This window comes from Rhinopithecus bieti, unplaced genomic scaffold, assembly GCF_001698545.2.
Source record: "Rhinopithecus bieti isolate Rb0 unplaced genomic scaffold, ASM169854v2 scaffold_13900, whole genome shotgun sequence".
Lineage (NCBI taxonomy): Eukaryota > Metazoa > Chordata > Mammalia > Primates > Cercopithecidae > Rhinopithecus > Rhinopithecus bieti.
Genome location: NW_016808376.1, coordinates 2,757,880 through 2,780,228, shown reverse-complemented (window position 1 = coordinate 2,780,228; position 22,349 = coordinate 2,757,880). Strand labels below are relative to the sequence as shown.

The 22,349-nt window shown below is 42.3% G+C and overlaps 1 protein-coding gene across 13 annotated transcripts in view; it reads right to left on the bottom strand.

Annotated features, from left to right (window-relative positions):
- The window catches only part of CELF2 (CUGBP Elav-like family member 2), a 558,220-nt gene that overhangs the window by 223,029 nt on the left and 312,842 nt on the right, over nt 1-22,349 (bottom strand). The gene's annotated exons all lie outside the window — the stretch shown is intronic.

The window sequence follows — 22,349 nt, the reverse complement described above, 5'->3', positions numbered from 1 at the left end:
TGAAGAATCAACACCCATTCAAGTGGGGTTTGCTTATCAAATGGGGTTTCCTTATCATGCAATTGGGCAATGAGCCCTCAGTTGGCACTACTAAAATATATCACCTTCGCTGTGCAAATCAGGCTTGACACAGGGCCTTATTTAATTCACAGACATGCTTATACTTCTGCAAAACTAAAAAAAAAAAAAATAGCTTTTAATTACTATTTGTTGAGCATCTAAGACAATTAAATGCTTCTGATTACCCTTTTGTTTTTTAAAAACATAGAAGCAGAGAACAAACATTTCCACACAGCCATTAGAGCAAAATGCCTTTTGAGGCAGAATGCTTTGAATGCACTCTGCCTTATAAAAAATGTATAAAAGGATAGCGCAGAAAAAGGCTGTGAGGCGTGACAGGGCCTATCATGTTGTGCATGCATGAGTTAGCTTTTACAAGATCAGAACCAGAGGCTCAGATGAATCCTATTCAACCTAAGCCTGATGCTTTGGAAGTTCTGGGGTCAGTGGAAGAGCCACTCAAAGGTACCCTCTCTGAAGAGTCACACATTTTAAAAACACTTGGGTGATCTTGTTATTCTTCACCTAGGAATGGAGACCACCTGCTCCATTTTAATGTCAGCAAGGCTTAAGTTCATGTCATGATACCATCACACACGTGGTTTTTTATTTTATCATAAATATTATGTAACAACACCTCAAGGCGGACCCAGGTCTAAAGGAGGGGCCTCTAGAGCTGCTGCAGAGAATGGGAAAGCTGGAAACACAGGTAGACAGCAAGACCTCTTTAAGCATCCTCATCCCTGGAGAGCCACTGGCTTTTTCGAATGACACCTAACGAATTTCTACAGGGCAAAACATTTTGACTTTTGTGAAATCAGCAGGATTGATATTGTCACACCCATTGAATGAAGAAAGCAACTCAGAAAAGTGACTCTTCCAAAGCCACACAGCCAATGTCAGAACTCAAAGCCCGTTCTTCTAAGTCCACACATTTGGCATTCAACTAAATCCTTTAATGAACCTAAAAGAGGTGAGTAGAGTAGGATGATACAAAGGAATAAAATAGGTTATCACTGTGATTTACAAATCATTGCCTTGTATTACTCAGAAGCAGAGTAGCATAGTGGATTGAACGTGCATTCTGAAGCCAGACCTCTCAGGTTCACATACAAGTTCTGCCGTTACCAGCTGTGTGATCCTGGGCCCAAGACTTAACCATGCCCAAGTTTCCTTATCTCTAAAAAGAGTGTGATCATACTACTTAAATCATATGACTGTCATGTGGATTAAATGTATCTGTAAGCCATTCAAAATAGTATCTGCCCTAGTTTAAGTGTTGTGTACGTGTTGGTTAACAATGAATAAATTATTCTACTATGATGAGTGTACTTCTCCAACTGACATAAACAACTTACTGATGAATTTTTAATAGACACCACCCTAATACCCTGGTTCAAAATTTCTTTTGACAAATTCTGATAATTTTCTTGGCTGTGTCATCAAAAGGAGCACAGGGTCTTGTTTTCTTCACTGAATTTAACAAGTGAAGCTACCACCACTGGACATCCAACTTGCTTCGCTGAACTCACCAGGCACTCTTCTCTCCACAGCTTGAAAACCACCAACTGATTTTGCCAAATAATCAGCACACCCAGTTGCAGCACTAGCGCTCAAGACCTGAGACCTGAAGCCTTGCTGGTCAGTTTCTGCTTAGCCTCCAGGCCTCATGTGTATGTTAGTGAACATGTGCTGACTTCTCATACATTTAACTTAGTGAACATGCAGACTTCTCCTACGTGTTAAGTGTGTGAACATGCACTGGCTTCTTGAACATGTAAGTTTGTGAACATGCACAGATTTCTTGTTGAACTAAGTCAACAGACTCAGGCACCTTTGGTGATTAGATTTCAAAAATTAAGTCTAAGAATAGAGTGTTGAAAAGGCTCCACTGTGGATAAGTCTTGGCCATTCACTGACAGTTACAACTGCAGATGGCTTAGTCTTTTAGTCTTCTGAAGGATGGTTTGTACATTTCTGCGATCTAGTGTTCTTGCAGAGAAGCAATTCAAAATATTAATTTAGAATATTAAATTAAAAGGACTTTATCTAGAAATTAGGAATACTGTCCTGCAGGATTAAGGCCATTTTTTAAACTGTTTGCTGTTTTCCTGCATTTATCACTTGGAAACCAAGATACAGCACCATGCTGGCCGCTACACGGAAAAAGGTCCTTCATGTTTCTTCTTCACATACCCATTGTCAAAGCATAAATGTCAGATATATTTCAAAGGAAGGTGGTATAAGATGTGAAAATCAGCCTATTTTTCACTCTATGATAGGGCCAAGAGACATGCATAAAATCGATTCCTGTGAAAATTATATTTTTAATACCACTGACAACCAGCAGCACCAAACTGGATTAAAAGTGGTGATGAGTAACTTCAATCTCCCTATGTTTTCATCATGCATTTCAGTATTTTGCTTCTTAGGTCTATTGTTTTTCCTCTGCAACTCTATCAAGCGTCAGCCGTGACTTTTTGAATAGCTTTGAGTAATGGGATCAGCCAATGTTCTGTACATGAAGAAATTCCGTATCATTCGCTTCTCTAAAAATACTGCTGCCTGCCACTGGCACCGATCAACAGTAATGAACGGCTTAAGGGACAAGCAGGTCTCTAAATTTACTTCGTATCTGACAGCCCTTCAGCAGATATGGATAATGGATCCCTATGACTCACAAATACAACTCCCTCCTACTACAAGCAAGCTCTTTCTTTTCCCCACAAGCAAGGGCAAGAATTTCTAATGACCCCCTTCTTCCTTTCCCCTTTTCAACAATCCAAGGAGAGTATGTTAAACGCCTGTAGCATCAGGTTCTTTGCAGCTGCCCGGCCGGATATAAAATGCTGGTGAAAGCACACATTCCTTTTTATCTCTTAAAAGAGCCATTAGTGTGAGTCTTATGACTACATTTGAATCAATGTTACCAATCAAATGAAGCTGAAAAAATCAATTTGTGTAGAGGTGTACATCTCACTACTGTATCTTGCTGACTTCCAGATATTCACGTGCATACTGCATATTAATCTGCATCCTGGACGGTTTGCAACAAGTAGATCCCCACACATTCATGTGGGGCCAATTTTATTGTTCCAGTATTTATTCTTCAAATTCAATTTGAATTCATTCTTGCAAAAATGTTTATTGAGGCCCTACTGTGTGCCAGAAGGTATATACACTACATGTTGGGAAGCCAATGGGGATACTAAAGGCACAGAATTACATACAGAAAATCAGCTATCTACTGAACTGATGACCTCTAAAAAAGAAAATACAATTGTGACGTTTTGGCTGATCAGAACCCAAAATCGTGTGATACATTATAGCATCTTCTGTAGTGGGTGCTGAAAAAGAGGTACTGATCTTTTCAGAGTATAAACATCTTTGTGAAGTTTAATACGTTAGGATACATTTCAATTTCTCAAGTCAAAAATTTAAAGGGCTTGGCCAACCCATTGCAACGCGACAATCACTTAGTAAGAACCCTTTCTTTCTCAAATTCACCATCATCATCCACTCACTCAACCGCCAACAGAGAACAGGTATTTGACTGCATTGAAATTCCAACCATGGGCCTTAACTTCAAATCCTCTTTTGATTTATGACTTGATGAGAGTGTAAGTAAGAACATTAGCAACTTTTAAAGGGTCATTAAGTGGCTTGTGACAAATCCATATTTGGTGTTATAAAAAGACATGACACAGCATCCAGAACTGTTAAGTTTTCTTCGATACTATGTATTTACTATTATACCAGTTTCATTCATTAATGCTCTTTCACATTTGTTTTGTACTGGCATTGTACATAAATACTATTGACCTATTATGCTTGTGCATATTAAGAAATTATTATTTCTATGTTCAAAACATTCTTAAAGTATTTTGATTACTCATTTCATTGATTGTTTTACTCTATTTTAGCACCAGGCCCTTTCTTAGGTTTTAAAATGAGAGAGACAAATGAGAACGAGGAAACCCTAAAATGAGCTATTATATCAAACTTTAAAAAGGTAAGCAGAGGGAGAAATAGGGAGGAACGTAATAATCAAACACAGAAGCGTTTCCCAGAATTGGATTTGTTATGAGCTGTTTTTGCCCAATTACTACTTTAATTGAACCATCCACAACTCCTTCTGCTGATATTTTTAGTCTACAGGAAGCTAGACACAAATCATATATGAAGCCAGAAGCCAGCACATTTTCTGACAGCAGAGACTCCCTAAAGTCTATCAAAATGAACAGAAGAAAGAAAAAATCAAGAAGTGATGGTCCTCGAAAATGACACCTGTCAAATCAAGAACCTTGCTTTTGTTTCTTATGTTCCTAGGCTGGTTGCACAGAGGAGAGCAGCCAGGACCTCAACTCATGCAAATCCACACAGGCAGACCCGCTGGGAACCCAGGTCTAGGCAGACTGTCGTATTTAATAAGGGATTCTCAAGAACCTAGCCCCACCAGGACACCAGAGGCCTTTCTCCAATTTAAGGAATGCTTGCTTCTGATACAGGGCATTTATAAAATTCTACTTTCACATCCCATGTATATTTAAAGGGGCAAACATAGAAGACCTTCTCTCCAGCCAGACCTATTTCCACCACCATATTTCCAGCATAGTTTTAATTAGTGAGAAAAGTCCATCATATTTTATCGTCCCCTTTCCTTCACCCTCCGATATGTTTCTATATTCCCTTAACAACCAATTAGTGATAGCATAGAGGAGAAGGCCGCCTATAACATTCGGTGCCCCCAATTCCCCATACACCATCTAGTGGTGATAATAATGACATTAATAGCAATGATGATGCTGATGATGCTATCCTCAGTGAATTTAAAACACCTAAAAAGGCCAGTTTAACAGTGAATAAAACACAATCTTGATTTTCCTGTTGGAAACATAAAAAACGAAGTGCTTATATATTATCTTGGCAAGAATCACTGCGACCTCCAGGTTAGAATGCAAGTGAAAGCCACCTATATTTTAAAATAAGAAGATACTGATTCACTCAGTAATTGAAAACTGTGTTTCCTTGTTCATTGGCTTTCCCAATACTGGTAGTAAGACAAACTGTTTCTGAAGTCAGGACACAAGCTTCGGATATGGGCTACGCGTGTGGAAATGCATTGCGTTTACTCACGGTTCCGTTTCAAAGATAGCTCCCTTCATAAATTAGTTTGCACTTGCCATACCCTTGTCTAAACATCATTTGTGTTGCCCCAACTTCTCATCTCACAGATGCTTGCATTAAAATTGATCATTACTATTGCTTTTCCCATAAATATCGTTGTCTACATTTTATTGCCACTTGAATATCTTCTCCTAAATAAAATCAAGACATCTTTCGCTATCCACCACATCTACTTCTTCCTTTGCTACCAGAAAACACAGCAATGAAAAAGCGATAGATACAGCCAGCTATCAACCCTTCACTTTCATTACCAGTTGGAAGGCTGAAGCACCACTCCGAGCCTGACCAACGGTTCTAGTCCCTCTCACGTGAATGTGCGTAATAAGAGGTGACACATACTTGCGTACCGTGCGTATGTGTACATATCTATCACTAGGAATGTCAACGTGTCCTCGTCTTTCTCCAACTCCTGCAGTTTCTGACTCCCTTTCCTGTACTGCATAACACATCATCTCAAATTCTTCAAGTGTCCTAGTAAATGTGATCTTGATGGTGCTTTCTATTCCCGAGATACATCTTAAAGAAAGGAAAAAGCTCACTATTCCCAAGGCTGAGATGAAGTATAATATGCAAGAGCCTATAAAGCAGGACTTTCTTGAAAGACATTTGCACCTAGTAAAATGTGGTACGTACAAGAGCATCAGTTCGGGGTCTGCACAGACACAGGCCATTGATAAAGTTCTGCTGTACTATTCCATGTATATGTAAAGGTACAAATATCAAAGACGTCTCCTCAAAAGCCAAAACTGGAGACCAGGAATAAGCCAGTAAGTAGATTTGAAAAGTTACTCTGAGTTATCCATCAAATATGTAGTCTGTTTTCCATACAAAAATCAGGCTGAGCACACAGGTCGCACTGTCAGAAGAATAGGTCTCTCCTCCTCCAAACATTTGATTATTGTAAGTCAACCAAATTCAAAAGATCAAACTTCCACTGCTTATATGAGAAATCTCTAAGACGTATTACTGTCTGAGGTATTGACTTGTTCTCAAATTGCCTGTGGAAACACACTGAGTTTCAGCGCATCCAACATGAACTTGGGGCACTTTGCCTGTAGGACAGACACAGCACAGGAAGATGTATCCACATGATTTCAATCATATTTCATCTCTAACCTCTACGACATCGGGCACATTGCCTATGTGAAAAGAGAGACTGGCTTTGTATCAGACAGACAAGCATTTAGAATCCTCTTCAATCCATACCCAACAACAGTTACCCATTAAGGAACAAAAAGAAACATAAATCCTCTTTGTGACTGACAATAGGCTTCCTCTAGAACTGGCAGGCTATGCTGGGAGGAAAGAAAATTTCTCAGTCTATGAGACAGATTTTATTGAATGCAGATCAAAGAAAACTAAGCTTTTCTTACGAATCATTTTAACTACATCTGACAAACACTGATCAGTAACAAAGGCCTGGCAAAAGAATCCACTCTATGAAGCTACTTTACTTTAAAATATCACTAGATGACCTACCCAGTGAATAGGGAGGTTGTTCAACAGTTTTGTTTGGTTGATTTGCCTATCTTAATCACAGAAGTTTTTAAAAATAAGTAAAACCATCCAGTGGGAAGAAGATGGAGATTAACACATTAGAAGGCCCAACAAGTCTCTGAGCCCCTGATTTAAAAAGTACTCCATTAACAAATGCTACATATAATTATCTCATCCAAGTATTCCAAATCCCTTCCAAATGACAGCTTCCATTTCAGAAGCAGGCAGCAGAATGGAAAAGGGTAGAGAGTACATCCTAACCGAATGGTACTCAGAGTGGGAGAGGCTGAGCTGATTATCTTCCAACCTTACAACCCTTCTCCCCAAAGGGCCTTGCTAGACGTTCTGTAGTTTCCACAGTTTTGAAAGAACTCAATAAAATGCTCATTGCAGTGCTGTGTTTCCAAGGGCCTTGCTCCTTGTTAGTAGGGTCTAGGCTTCTAAGCTCTCAGGCATGAAATGAGGTGGTGGTTAAGGTCAGGCTTGCAGTTCCTTGACAAGCAGAAACTGCCCCCGGATGAGGCCTCCCGTGGGCACACTGTAATCTGGAATTCCAGAAGAAAGGGGCCTTTGTTGGTGCACTGCTGAGAATGCCAACGACCCCAGAGAGCACTCTCAACGTTACACTGGCTGTCTCACTGCCTTCTCCCCACTCACCAAACAGCAAACAAAATGCCACCCAGGCCTCCTCCTCTCTTCTCCTCTCTGATGCTCTGCCTAGGTACATCATCTCCATTAAAGCTCCTCTGTTTCTACTCCATGTGTTAATGTATTTCGTCAGCCTAGCGGTGTACACCAAACAGAATAATAAGCAGAAGCCTGGTCCCGACTTAGGTAGTAGGAGATGGGAAAAGAAGTACTAAGCATTGGATGGCTTCCTAAAACTTCATCATTTGTTTCACATTTTTTCTGTTCCATTCAATGACGGGGATGAACACTCACACAGAAAAACATACTCTAGGTAATGCATCTAAAGATGTAATGTACCTAGAAAAGAACAAAAAGCAGATTAATTTTTTTTAAGACATGGTCTTGCTCTGTTGCCCAGGCTGGAGTGCAGTAGGACTTTCAGGGTTCCCTGCAGCTTTGACCTCTCAGGCTCAAGTGATCCTCTCACTTCAGCAGCTGCCCTCCCCTCCTCAAAGTAGCTGGGACTACAGGAACATGCCACCATGCCCAGCTAATTTTTAAAAATTTTTAGTAGCGATGAGGTCTTGCTGTGTTGCCTAAGCTGGTCTCAAACTCCTGAGCTCAAGTCATCCTCCTGCCTCAGCCTCTCAAAGTGCTGGGATTACAAGCATGAGCCACTGCTCCCAGCCCGGGTTCATTTTTTGAGACACAGATTAAAATACGAATCATCAAGAGTCCACTCCTGTCACACTGTTCTCTTACCTGCCTGGACTCCCACCACGGAGTAAACTGCTGTGAATAAATTTCCTTTTGCTACAAAGTCGGGGGGCGGGGAGGAAGAAAGGGAAAACATAAAACATGCGCATGCAGGAGTTAAATAACCGGCCTGCAGAGCACAAGCATTGCTCCTTCAACAAGGTTAAAGAGAAGTAAGGAGAAACTCACAAAACCTCCATAGGCAGGAATAGATTGTGAGGGGTAGAAAGACTGAAAAAATCACTTGCTCTAACCTGGGAAAGGAAAGAGACAGCCCAGAGCAATGAATGCAGAGAGTGCCTAGCTGTGTCGGAGGAAACCTGGGCCACAGTCCTATGTCTGCCATTGGTATGTGGCTATGGGCACTGTGATCTCTCTTTAACTTTCAGATTATTCGTGTGAAAATGATAACATGGGGCAGGCATGATTTAAAGGCTCTTTCTTGCAGCTTTCGAATTCTAGCTAGAAACTCAAGTCCATTCACCATGTACATGAGGCTCCAGTGAGTCCTGGTATCACTGCTTTCTTGGAGGCCTTTACCCATGATGCCCAAGTCTGTTTGCTAATCCAGAAACAAAATCAGGGTCCTAAAACAGATTCATGGACATGTGCCAACTTGTTAAATATATAAAGGTAGCAATACACATTAGAGGAAAGCAGATGGAATACTTAGGATATGGTACTGTAAAAACCAGCTTACTATTGAGAGAAAATGCTGGATCCATAACTTACTGCCACAAAAGCAACAACAGAAACACAAAAATCCCTCCCTTCTGAGGGCTATAAACGTTTACATACGAGGTATACCTACGCAGCTAACAGAATTAAGTGCTGGAGAAAATATCCTTGATAGCTTGGGATGAGGAATAATTTCTTAAACATGATTTAAGTCATCAAGGAGTACACATTGACAGATCCACCTACAAAGGACAGAGTAGACAAAATTGGAAGATGTGTGCCACATCTAAAAGTGAACAGAGGATTAATATCCAGACTATAGAAGAGATCAACAAAAAAGACAAGAAACCCAATAGAAAAATGTGTGATATGAACAGGTAATCGAGAAAAGGGAAATGAATCCAAACGGCTAAGAAGTTTATAAAGAAAAGCTCAATCTAACCAGTAATCAGAGAAATGTAAATGAAAATGACAATGATACAGCTATCAGATTAGAATGAGAAAGTCAACACCAAGTGGAGACGTGGGGAAATAGGAAACTTCATTCACAGCTCCTGGGAGTATGAATGGGTCCAGTCTTCCCAGAAAGGATCTCCCACACTTGGTGAAGTTAAGTGTGCTTGTGCCCTGCGGCCTGAGAACAGAACCAGACAAACCCTCCTGCCAAGCCCTAAGGGGATAAGTGAGTTCACTGCAGCACTATGGGAAGTATCTGGGACTGGGAGGAAGCTGAGGGTGCTGTTACCAGGGGAAGGAACAGGTAACATGCGGGTGATCTATGTTATAGGACCCACGCAGCCAGAAGCAAGGAGTAAGATGCACACCTAGCAACACAGGCAGTTCTGAAGACAGTATAGGCTGAAAAAAAAAAAAAAAAAACAAACAGTGAACCAGAATCTACAATCCCATTCATGTAGATTATAAAACTAATTCATGCAAGTATCTAATTTTCCAGGATACATACACACCTAAACAAAGGGTTGACACACCCTAATGGTAACCTGTGAAGGGAATGAGCAGGGAGTACGGGCTGTGGGGAAAAAAACAAAAACGAGCAATCCCTCGCATTGGGGACTGAGGGTGAGAAATTCTTGCCCAATCAGGCACTGGCACATTCTGCAAGGAGGGCAAGGCGAGGTGGAGAGAGAGGGATGAGGGAGACGAGGGGGAGGACGGGCAGAAGGAGACGAGGGGTAGACGGGGGAGAGGGAGAACGGGGAGACGGAGAGACGGGGAGACGGGGTATGGGGAGAAGATGGGTGACGGAGAACGGATGGGGAGACGACGGGTAGACGGGAAGATGGGACGGAGACGGACGAAGAGGGGGAACAGGAGAGGGAGGAGTGGGGAGAGGGAGGAAGGGTGGAAAGGAGGGAGGAGGGGTGGAGAGAGTTGGAGTGGGAGGAGGTGGAGGGGGGAAGGAGAGGTAAGGGGAAGGAGGAGGCGGAGAGGAGGGAGGGAAAGGGAAGGTGAGAGAAGGATGAGGAAGGAAGGGAAGGGAGAAAGGGAAGTGGGGAAGGGTAACCGGGAGGAGGGGAAGAAGGGGAGGGGGAGGGAGAGAAGTGGGGAGGGGATGAAAGAAGGGCAAGGAGAGGGAATGGGGGACAGGAAGCAGAGAGAATGGGAGAAGGGAGGAGATGAGAGAAGGGATGGGGAGAAGGCGGGGAAGAGGAGGGAGGAGGGGAAAGAGGAAAGGGGGAAGGAAGAATGAGATGAAGAGAAAAGGGGAATGAGAGAAAGGATCCAGGAATGATTGAAGGAAGAAGGGGAGAACTGGCTTGACTGCTTCTTTTCAGAAGTGACACGTGGACCCGATTAAGGGTTCAGAAGCCAAACATTAGAGTATAAGACTTTAAAATTGAAGTGAGATATCTTAACTTCTAGAAATACGTTTGATTAAAATATAGCATGGTATTCAATCCCCAAGTATTTGTCAAATACTTGGGACTGCATAAGTGTGAATTCAAACTACAGCTAATCATCCTGTGGACAATGCTGCCATTCCTCCAGTCTTCTGAAGGGTAGCACCTAAGCGGCCAAACTCTACAGACTGCACTCCAAAACATGGAGGTGGCTATTGGTGGATGATAGGATTCCTTCCCAGAAGCTCACAAGTGTGTGGTGTCCATATCAACACACACACACACACACACACACACCCCTGGAATCCACTTCTCTGGGAAAACCAAAGAATTCGGGGCCCACATGCCAGTTTAGCCTGGAGCTGCCCCCCTAGGAGAGGCAGGTATGGCAGGTTTGCCACAGCCCTCCAAGTCCTCTCCCCAAAACCAGCACTGTTCACCAGGCCTCAGGGACACCTGAGTTGGCCGCCTTGCTCCTGCTGCCAAACACTCATTGCTGGGTGGGGACAGCTAGCTAGGCAGCCTCCTGTGCCGCTGAGGAAACCAGTATCCACACAGCTCCCTGAGTATAAATCACGTTAAGTTTTATTTCTTTGTTTTTGTTTTAATATCAGCCATAAGCCCAGTTCAAGTGGGAGGTCTGGAAGGGCTGGGCTCCCTCTGCAATCTGCTGGGTGCCGGCAGGGGATAATGAGGCAGGGAAGGGAAGTCCTGGAGCTCTCTTCTGCAGGCACAGGAGGTGCCCCGACAGCCTTACTGTAGGGAGGTTTAGACAGTAAGCCTAAGCTGAGAAGCAGCCTGCACACTGAAGCGTCACTGTCCCCAAGGACTACACCACTCAAAATCCCATGCTGTGTGTGTAAACAGAAGCACAACTGCAATGCCTGTTTCCATCTCAGGTGTTAGCTCCTTCCATAAAGGCCACAAGTCCAAGTGATGACTGTTTACTCCATGGAGTATTCATTGTTCTCTTTATGTTAATTTTTCATCCTTGCTTAAAATATCTCCTTCAAATGCTCAGGGAATTCCACCCTGGAGGGTGCTGGGTCCTTGTCCCCATTTCGTAGTTCTACAGAAATGAACATATTGTTCCTGTTTCAAGGCTAATATTAAAAGTGGCAAGATGGGCTGGGCACAGTGGCTCACGCCGATAATCCCAGGGGAGGCTGAGGCGGGCAGATCACTTGAGGTCAGGAGTTCGAGACCAGCCTGGCCAACATGGCAAAACCTTGTCTCTACCAAAAATACAAGAAATAGCTGGGTGTGGTGGCACATGTCTGTAATCCCAGCTACCTGGGAGACCGAGGCAGGAGAATGGCTTGAACCCCGGAGGTAGAGGCTGCAGTGAGTAGAGATCATGCCACTGCACTGTTCAGCCTAGGTGACACGCGAGACTCCATCTCAAAAATAAATAAATAAATACAATAAAAGTGCCAAGATGAGTAAGTTCTGGGTTTGGATGTTTTCTGGCTTAAGCTTGTCTGTAAAGTGGGTAATACCTTCGAAAAATGATCAAGGTATATCTGATAACAAGTCCGTGTGGGAACGATACAAACTCTTCATCATTTCTCTGCAATATGAAGCCCTGGTACCCAGTAACCACATTCTATCAGAAGAGCCAAGTGAATACTTGCATAGCTTTGATTTTTTGTTCTCAATACAAAGAATCTGTAAGTGAACCACACACTATATACAGGCAGATAAGTGCCCATGAAGAAATCTAAAGAAGGGTATGAGGTGGAGTGTGACTGGGCAGTAGTGGATACTAGAGTAGAATCTCCGTCAGGCGGGGGAGCCTCCAAGCTCTGTGGACATGCAGCGGGGAAAAGCATAGGGAGGATCCCAGAGCAGAGATGTCTGAAGGTGTCTGATGAGCAGCCAGGGTGCCAGAGCAGAAAGCTGCAGAGTGACCTGGCTAAGAGACCACGAGATGGGGAGAACATTTACAGTGAGCTGGGGGAATCAGAGAAGGAATTAGGTTAGGCATACGCAACCCCAAATGGAAACCCAGTGACCACCTCCAGTGGGCAACTGAAAAATTCAAATGATGTCACAAAAGGCAGGGCTGCAGACACATCCAGGAGTCACCGTTGTCTTGGAGATAATCAAGTCATGGCCAACTCTTCTGGAAGGGTAAGAGCAAGAGCAGTGGGTATGTCTTATTCTGCTCCGGGATCTGTTCTATGATTTTACAAACAAAACCTCCCTTAGTCTCCATAACACCACTTTGGGATAGGTAACTTAATTATTCCATTTTACGGATGAGGAAACTAAACAAACTGATGAATTTAAAGCACAGAAAGCAAACTGATGAATTCAAAACCACACAACCAGGAAGTGAGGTAGATTCCAACCCAGCCAGGCTGGCTCCAGAATCATTACTTTCAATCAGGACTGCAGGTGGTAAAAAAGCACTACTATATTTGTTTTTTCGCTTAGTGAAAAATCAGGAGATATTCTGTTTAATCTGGACTTAAAGTTTTATTTCCCATTGGATAACCCAACTGGTATGTTTTGGATCACTGTTTCAGTTTTGCTAATCAGGAAATCACAGGGTTGGGAAAAAAAAGATGCTTGGCCAAAACTACATCGCAGCTGAACCAGGGTTTTCATTCTGTGACAGTGGACCAGCTTCAGAGAAGGTGATTACACAACTGTAATTGGGAGCTGCTCCTGCAGCTCACTTTTCACACTCAAGAGGTCACCCTCTGCCTGCCACATGCTATAGGGAGCCGAACTATGCACCACCTATACGCATTGATGCCGAGTCTCTGAACATGCCATTGTTTTCCCAGATGATTCCTATTCTTATCAACTCCTAAGAGTATTATTAGAAAATGAATTGTATCTTGCTTTCAATAACATTTTACTTTAGTGCATTTGGTGAACATTTTTCTTAGTTCAAGAGTATTTTGTTTTTTTGGAGACAGGGTCTCATTCTGTCACCTAGGCTGGATTGCAGTGGCACGATCACGTCTTAGTGCAGTCTCAACCTCCCAGGCTCAATCCATCCTCCCACCTCAGACTCCCTGGTAGCTGGGTCTATAGGCACACACCACACACCTGGCTCATTTTTGTACTTTTTGTAGGGACAAGCTATTACCCAGGCTGGTCTTGAGCTCCTGGCCTCATGCGATCCTCCTGCCTTGGCCTTCCAAAGTGTTAGGATAACAGGTGTAAGCCACTGTGGTTGGCTCAAGGGTATTTTTTATGGCCCAGTAACCCTGGGAAATACTTTAGGTTCGTAAAGTCAGTTTCTTTTTTTTTGAGACGGAGTCTTGCTCTGCCACCCAGGCTGGAGTGCAGTGGCCGGATCTCAGCTCACTGCAAGCTCCGCCTCCCGGGTTTACGCCATTCTCCTGCCTCACCTCCCGAGTAGCTGGGACTACAGGCGCCCGCCTCGTCGCCCGGCTAGTTTTTTGTATTTTTAAGTAGAGAGAGGGTTTCACCGTATTAGCTAGGATGGTCTCGATCTCCTGACCTCGTGATCCGCCCGTCTCGGCCTCCCAAAGTGCTGGGATTACAGGCTTGAGCCACCGCGCCCGGCCCGTAAAGTCAGTTTCATCAGAGTATTTCGTATGTTATTTGCTGGAAGTTGAAACGCATATTTTAAAAATCTCATTATAGAGTTTGATCACCTGATAGACGATTATAATAGATTCTGGCACATAAAAAAATGCAAGTAAATAAATCAGAATGCAAGTAAATATATCTGGCTAACATTCTTTAAAAATCACCTTCCTCCGGCCAGCCACAGTGGCTCACACCTGTAACCCCAGCACTTTGGGAAGCCAAGGCGGGGGGATCACGAGGTCAGGAGATCGAGACCATCCTGTCTAACACAGTGAAACCCCGTCTCTACTAAAATACAAAATTAGCCGGGCGTGGTGGCGGGCGCCTGTAGTCCCAGCTACTCCAGGAGGCTGAGGCAGAAGAATGGCGTGAACCCGGGAGATGGAGCTTGCAGTGAGCTGAGATCGCGCCACGGCACTCCAGCCTGGGCCACGGCACTCCAGCCTGGGCTAAAAGTGAGAATCCATCTCCAAAGAAAAAAAAAGAAAAAATTACCTTCCTCCAAATATATAGACTTGTATAATTTGACATAATTTGTGGTATATTAAACATGGTTTAATAGGAACAGCAGTCAACATCAGTGATAATCAGATTAATGCTGGAGACCAAATACTAAGAGCAAAAGGGAGTGTCAGTCTATTTCGTTAAATGAATAGTTTTCATGCTTTGCTGAATAAAAACAGAACAACTGACCATAAAATTATTACCTGCATTTCTCCCATTTCAAGAAAGGGTAAATTTAGGAGTCAGTAAATTCCACTTCCAAATTGTAAAATACGCATAATTTTAGCCTTCCCATCCCAATAACAGTATTATGTCTCAGAATAGTTTTTACTTTAATCTTTTGGGCTACCTAACTACATCTATATATGAATTCACCCACTTGTTAGCTATTTATTCAGTATTTACTGGGCTTCCACAAGGAACCAGTAATCAGAACTCAATCTTGAGGGAAAGACAAATATAACCAATACCACCCATGCAACAATAAATCAAACATGAGCCAGGCACAACGTTTAATTGAATGTGTCGAGAGTTGCATGTGGTTTATCTCAGATAATCATGACAACCCTTTGAGAAAGGTACTGTTCCAATTCCCCCCTTTACATATGAGAAAATTGAGGTTCAGAGAAGTCAAGTAACTTGGTTTCACAGTTCACAGTTAAAAAACAAAATCAGGCTACAAACACAGGTTTATTGGATTCAGAAGCCTATGCTTTTTAAAAAGAGCACTAGGCCATGCAGCCTCTTGTAAAATGTTAATAAAAATGTAAATGAAAATATAAGCTTCTATAACGTTATGGGAAAAAAAAAAGCAAAAAAGAAAAATCCATAACGTACAAGAAAGCATGAGGGTAAAAATTACACCTGAGTTGAATCTTGAATGATGAAAAGAAGCTCTTTCAAGTTGAATCTTGAGAGATGTAAGCATGGTGTGGGGTTGGCTGTGGCAAAGTGTGGATTTTTTTCAAATACTGATAAATGGGTGACTAGCTGGGGTGAAGAGTGTACAGGAATCACTCGACAAGAGGTTGGAAAAGGCAGATGGCAGCCACATTGTGAGGCACCCTCAGCACTTGCTGAGAAGTTGACGCATCACCCGTTAGGCAAAAGAGAGGCACTGGAGAATTCTGAATAGGGAGTAACATGATGAGACTCAGGTTTTACAAACAACAGTAACTTTCGTGTAGAGGTAGCTGGTGGCTGAAGAGGCTGTTCCAACTGTGCAAGGGAGAGGTGGTCTGTCCATAGACGATGAAGAGAAGGGAAAATTTTTAAACTGAGGAAGAAAAAACTGACAGGGCTGAGGGTTTCACGAGCTGCGGGGAGAGAGAGAGGAAAAGGAGTGAGGCATGATTCCGAGGCATGCTTGGGTGGGTTTTATGACTTCCACGGAGAAACAAAATTACTTAAAGGGGGAAATGAGTTCTATTTTACATTGAATTTGGTTGCCTAGGAGGAGATTTCCAATCCAAAATTACTGGCATTCAAGAAAAAAGTAGGGCTTGAGATAAGGATGTAAAAGTCAAGAGTCCTAAGGATGCTGTCTGAAGCCACCAGCATGGCTGAACTTGGTAGTGGGAGAACAGGGCCCCGAATTTCAAGGACAAATCACATACATCTCCACGGAAGCTACAGACAATGGTCTGCTTGCGATGCCTGAAGAGAAGTTCAATTTTGGAGCCATGTAACTTACTAAAAGAATCAATAGCATATGCATTTGTTCTATCTTCAGCTATAGCAGAAACTGTTTATACAGGAAAAGTTACCTTATCAACTGAATTGCTTAGATGTTTAAATTTGTTTCTTACACAAAGAAGAACCAGGTAATGCCTTTTTCTTTTAATTGATTACTTTAGAATTGGCACAGTCAGGCAAGGATCTTGAAATCCACTGAAGTCCTATTTTTGCCATGGACTGGAAGGAAGGCTTAAGTAAAAGCTACTGCTACTTCTATGAATTTATTTTTGCTTAGGTAATAGATTCACTGCATTACAGTCTGGTCTAAGAGTGTCAACGTCAGAAACTGTTCACCTGTCAATGTGCTAAGTAAAATTGACAGGGACACTATTACACTGGTCAACCACAGTGGCTTATCAAGAGCTCTACCATGCTAATTAGTTCAGTAAAGGCCCATGATGCTTCTATATGAAAGAAAAAAAAAACACCCTTAAAAACACATTTTTACAATTTGGACTATAACTTTATTATGGGAATTTGATGCTTTCTCCCAGGAAATTGCTTTAAACCAGGATACCTCAGCAATAATGATATTTTCCTGTCATTATCGAAATTGTCAACAAAAGTGCAGATCATTATAATTCCATATAAGATACAAAGAATGGAGCTGTAAACTGGATACATTTCCCACAGGATGATATTAAAGGAAAATTATTCCAGGCAAGGGAGAAATGATGCTTGGTATGCAGAGGTTACAAGTGTTTCCATTGTGCTACAGTGGTAAAAAACTACCAGTCAGCCAGTTAGTAAGGGTGGATCCTTGTGTGTAGAAAGCACAGTCAATTTTCTACAAAGTAGTTTTAGATCATGATGTTGCCAACACCTGACTGTACCTGAATTAGTGGACAAAGTCACTTATGGTATTACCCAGGCTGTCAACTTCTCTGACCTTGAAACCCTCTCATGTCTTGGGTTCTTTGACATTAACACTCTCCTGGTGCTCTATGTCTTGAGAGCTATTCCTCTCTAACTTCTTCACAGTCTCATCTTCCTCTACCCAGCTCAAGAATCACTAAGCCATCTCATTCACACCCATGGCTGAAATTACACCTATATACAGTCACAATTCACATGTTCAACCAAGACCTTTCTTATGACTTAGGGATCTGTGCATCCTATTTTTTTCTACTCGACACTTCCATTTGGATGTCTCAGAAGTATTGTAACTCACTCCACATATCTGAAGCCTAATGTTGCTGATCATTTCCTCCAAACCTGATTCCCTTTCAGCAACTAGCCCTTTACCACCACCATTCATTCAAGAACACCAGTAAGAAATCCAAGAGTCATCGTTTATACCATCATCTCTCACCCTATCCTATTGATTTCCCCTTCTAAATCTCTCTCAAACACCCAATAAAAGAAACAGGATTCAGAAACAAAATATTTTAGAAACAGCCAAGTCTCAAAATCTAACTAGATAGCCTCAAAGGTGTTTAGTGGAATAAACACCTCTTTGCCTGGTGTTTCAACATTTTGCCATCTGCATCCTAATGTGGATTTTGTTTCACTGAATGAAACCTTCCAATTCACGGAAGTAAGAGAAGAAAATCAGACAGCTGGTATGTGAGACCTCCCTTGACAATAAACACGGAAAGAGAGTTACTTTGCTTTTCCTACCTCCAAGGTACCTGTTCATTGGGTTTGCAATGTTAAACATTTTTCTGTGCTTTAAAAACACCTCATATTATAAAATGCTATGGGAACTCTTTGTGGATACGAAAAACCCTGCACATTATTTCATTCGTGGACTTAATGTTTGAATGGTGGGAAGTGGTATGAACTGTGCCAGATGGGTTGAGTATTTTCTTTTCTTTCCAACATAAGAATGAATTGCACAGACTTCTAAAAGTTCCCTTTTCACTTCCTGGAGGGTATAATCCATTCATATTTATTAGGAACTCACATGTGGTCTTGAATGAAGGTGTCCTCTAACTTATGAATAACGTATGTTAAGAACTTATCCATGTAACCAAAACAACCTGTACCCCAAAAACTACTGGAGTAAAATCTAAAATAAAAAAAAAAAAATATGTGGACTTCCTAGGAACGGAAAACGGCCAAAAGGATTTTCTAAAATTAGCATCACCCTTAACTGACACTCCACAGCATCAACTTGTTTGCCTTGGGTGACTATGCATTATAAACTTTATTATTTATTTATTTATTTTGAGACAGAATCTCGCTCTGTCACCCAGGCTGGAGTGCAGTGGCGCCATCTCGGCTCACTGCAACCTCCGACTCCTGGGTCCAAGCGATTCTTCTGCCTCAGCCTCCTAGGCAACTGGGATTTTAGAGGAGCCCACCACCATGCCCAGGTATTTTTTGTATTTTTCAGTAGGGATGGGGTTTCGCCATGTTGGCTAGGCTGATCTCAAACTCCTGACCTCAGGAGATCTGCCCATCTCAGCCTCCCAAAGTGCTGGGATTATGGGCATGAGCCAGCTTAAGCTGTTTTTTCTGTTATGTAGAAACAAGAGTTTCCGATAATAGGGATAACTATGTAATGTACAATAAATTCAGAGTTTTACCAATAAAAATAGTAGCAACCTACCACTTCACAAGAAAGATTCTGCATTTACACAGTAATGTATAGAAATAAAATATTCCACAAAGAAAAGCCAAATATGTAAGAGTAACAAAGAAATTTGTTGAGGAATAATTCTACCCGATTGTGAGTAGCACCAACTACAAAATTTCTGTGAAATTAAGTTACACTGGTGTTGATGGTGTCGCAACTCATCAGAAGTGGAAACAGAAGGAAACTGGAATTCTATGCTCAGGAGCTAGTCTCCTTTTTAATCCATCTCTAAAATGTATTTGTCTAAGGCAAAGACCTGTAAAGAGCCAATGAACAGAAGAAGAAAAAAATCGAGCCCAAGGTAATTTTAAATGAGAAATAAAATCTGGAAGGAAACCATGCCAGAATTTATTGAAAACAGATTTTCTCCTTCAAAATGTTATTAAAAAATACGAATGTTTTTGTGACTTATTGCCAAGTATATTTTATAAGCTCTCTGCTACTCGGATGTACCATACTGTACAATGTGATGGATGGGGGCTATTAATCACTTTTACTGAAGAGCAGAACAGCCTATGCAACACACACTGGTATTAAAAAAAGGTGAAGGTATTCTAAGAGTACATTCATTTCCTCATAAAATCACATTTCATGTATCCCTTGGTTTTTCAAATAGTTCCTTCCAACTGATTCACGTATTTTGCTGGTCCTGAAAGATGGGATGCTGTGTGGGGCGAAGGGTTGTCTCACGGCCCCCAGGATGACAGTCCTAATTCACTCTCTGGCCAAACTTTTATCTGAAGTCATCTGTGCATTTATGGCAAAGCTTATTTGCACTTGTCTGTTGTCTGCATTTTAAACCAAACCCAGTTTTAAATATTCTCCTGCTGGACTGTGCCCAAACTGAGGGAATGAGAGAGGTTTGGGGAGGCTGCTCTCACGCGTGGCCTGCTGCCCAGGTAGAATTATCACCCGGTGCAGAGCCAAGCCTCGGTCAAATCAGCTGTCCAGCAGTTCACAGAAATTAACCACACAGATACAGGACAAAGTGGCAGCAGTTTACAGAAAAGTATGGCCAGAGATTCTACTGTATCCAGGGCCTTTGTTATTTCTACAGAGAAAACGGTGTGCTCATGACACATTTATACTTATCATGTATTACTTGTCTAAAACGGAAAAAAAGGAGCGTGCTCACTGTGGCTTTCTAAAGGAATATGTGATGATTTCAGTGTCTGTTACCTCTTTGTCGGCCCTCTTCCTTATCCATTTTTTCTCTCATTTCTTCCCTAAGTGCCCCTTCCTCTGTGATCCCTTTTTTAAGGCTGAAGAATTGTTATCCCTCTGCAGTACATGGGGGTTTGAGCTCATGTCAACACTCCTGACCTAAGGGCAAATGGAGCTGAGCAGGAGGGAGAATTAGACACCTGCCTCTACTTGCCACAGCTTGGAGACAGGGTCTATTGCTCTCGGCTGAACCAGGGGAAAGAACACACTGACTCCTGGATCTTCACAAAAGACAAGACGAGGGCTGCCGAGTGCCGGTCGCTGCTCACGGCCCAGAACATCCTACTCCTCAGTCTCTTTGTCCCCGTCCTAAGACTGTCCTTCACTCGGTCCATCCAATCCAAAATACGGGCATATGAAACACACCTCATCCTTCACACACACAACATGCTCAACCTTTGTTAGTCACGTGACTTTCTTTCCAACATCATCCTGAATTTGCTTTTCTGGTGAGTACCTAGGGACAGCCCTGGTTCGGTGATGAGGTCTCACAGCCTGTGGTGAGTGCTCACTGTTTGTCTGGCTGTGACTGGAACCCAGTCCCCGCAGGGCAGCATCCAGTGCTCCCTGACGCCATGTGTGAGATGGCATGTGGTCAGTGGCCACATGGGTTAAACCCCAGGAGGCCAGGCCTGGAGGAGAGACCCAGCTCCAGCCCAACTGGGAAGTCCCTGATCAGGGGAGATGACGATGACAGCGGCTGGTTGACCAAAGAGATCTACCATTTGGGGATGTCCCTATCAGGCTGAGTACAGAGTGAGGAAAACCCCATAGAAACTCAGGTACCCAGGAGGATCCTAAAACCAGGAAGGGAAGAACAGAATATGCCATACAAGGACACTTGGTGACAAAGAATAGAGACAAAAACTTGGTTTTCAGAAGTACAAGGTCAAAGACAGTTAGTGATGGTGCCCAGCTACCTACTACTATACTGGAGCACTCAATTCCCTGGTCCCAAAGTCAGGGTAGACCAGAACCTTATTATAACCAAAGTGGCTCAAGGCAGAGATAGCACCAAAAGGTGCTCTCATTGGGTATTTCATTTTCCCAGACCGCGTTTCCATCTCTCATGCATATCTCTTCTCCTAAATCCTCCCAACTCAGAAATTCACCTTTCAATCTTCATAACAAGACTGGAAAAAGGGCTTGAAAAGCAAATGGAAACATTTTATGATTAACTACTCCAAGGGAAGACTATATAAATATTTTAAAGGCAAGTTTTAATGTGAATGGTTCAATGAAAACCTCTCCTATCTTTGTTTTCTTAATTATTGCTACAAACATACCATGAAAATGAACGTGATGGGCAGTTCTACTTTTAGTTGAGATACTTATGGGAAATACAATAAAGCACTAAATTGCATTAACTAAAAAACAATTTGGAAATTGCCCAGGGAAAACCTGATCAGGAGAACTTTGTGAGGAATTCCAAGCACTACTCTTCCAGCCACATTTTCTGAATCAGTGATAAAAACTCTTCGTTTCCTATTGTTTTTCACTTCCATTAGACTGGCACACATTTAAAGACATAAGGAACTAGCAATATATAAAGGAAGGAGGGAGAGGAGGAGGAGTGAGTTAGTAAGAAGCTTCCATCAGACCTCATCAGATTAAGGTCAAGTATAGAAGTCTCATGAGTTTCCAGTTCATTTAAATTTGGGCTCCGGTGATTTGAAGTAACCGCCATCATCCTAGTAGACAGAGGACAAGCGAGCAGGTCTGCAGGGCGACACAGAGAGAGCGACCTGATGCTTCCTAAGTTACAACCAAAAGATACTCAGAATTGCTTCCAAGCCAAGGTTCTTGTTTGGTTTGGTTTTGTCATTTTGGTTCCATGGAGAAAAGCTTTGCCCATGCCCAGTCTGGCCGTACATCCCAACACAGGCTGCTTTCAGTTAGCTCCGCACAACAGACTTGAGAGATTGCAGCGGTTTCCTCGATTCTTAATTGCTTTTATTTTCTATTTTTATTTAAGATACTTAATTTGTTTTTAGTGATTTACTCTTCTTTGTAGTTAGATATAGTGATTAGCGATTATCTTTTCCTTGGCAATGCAGTTT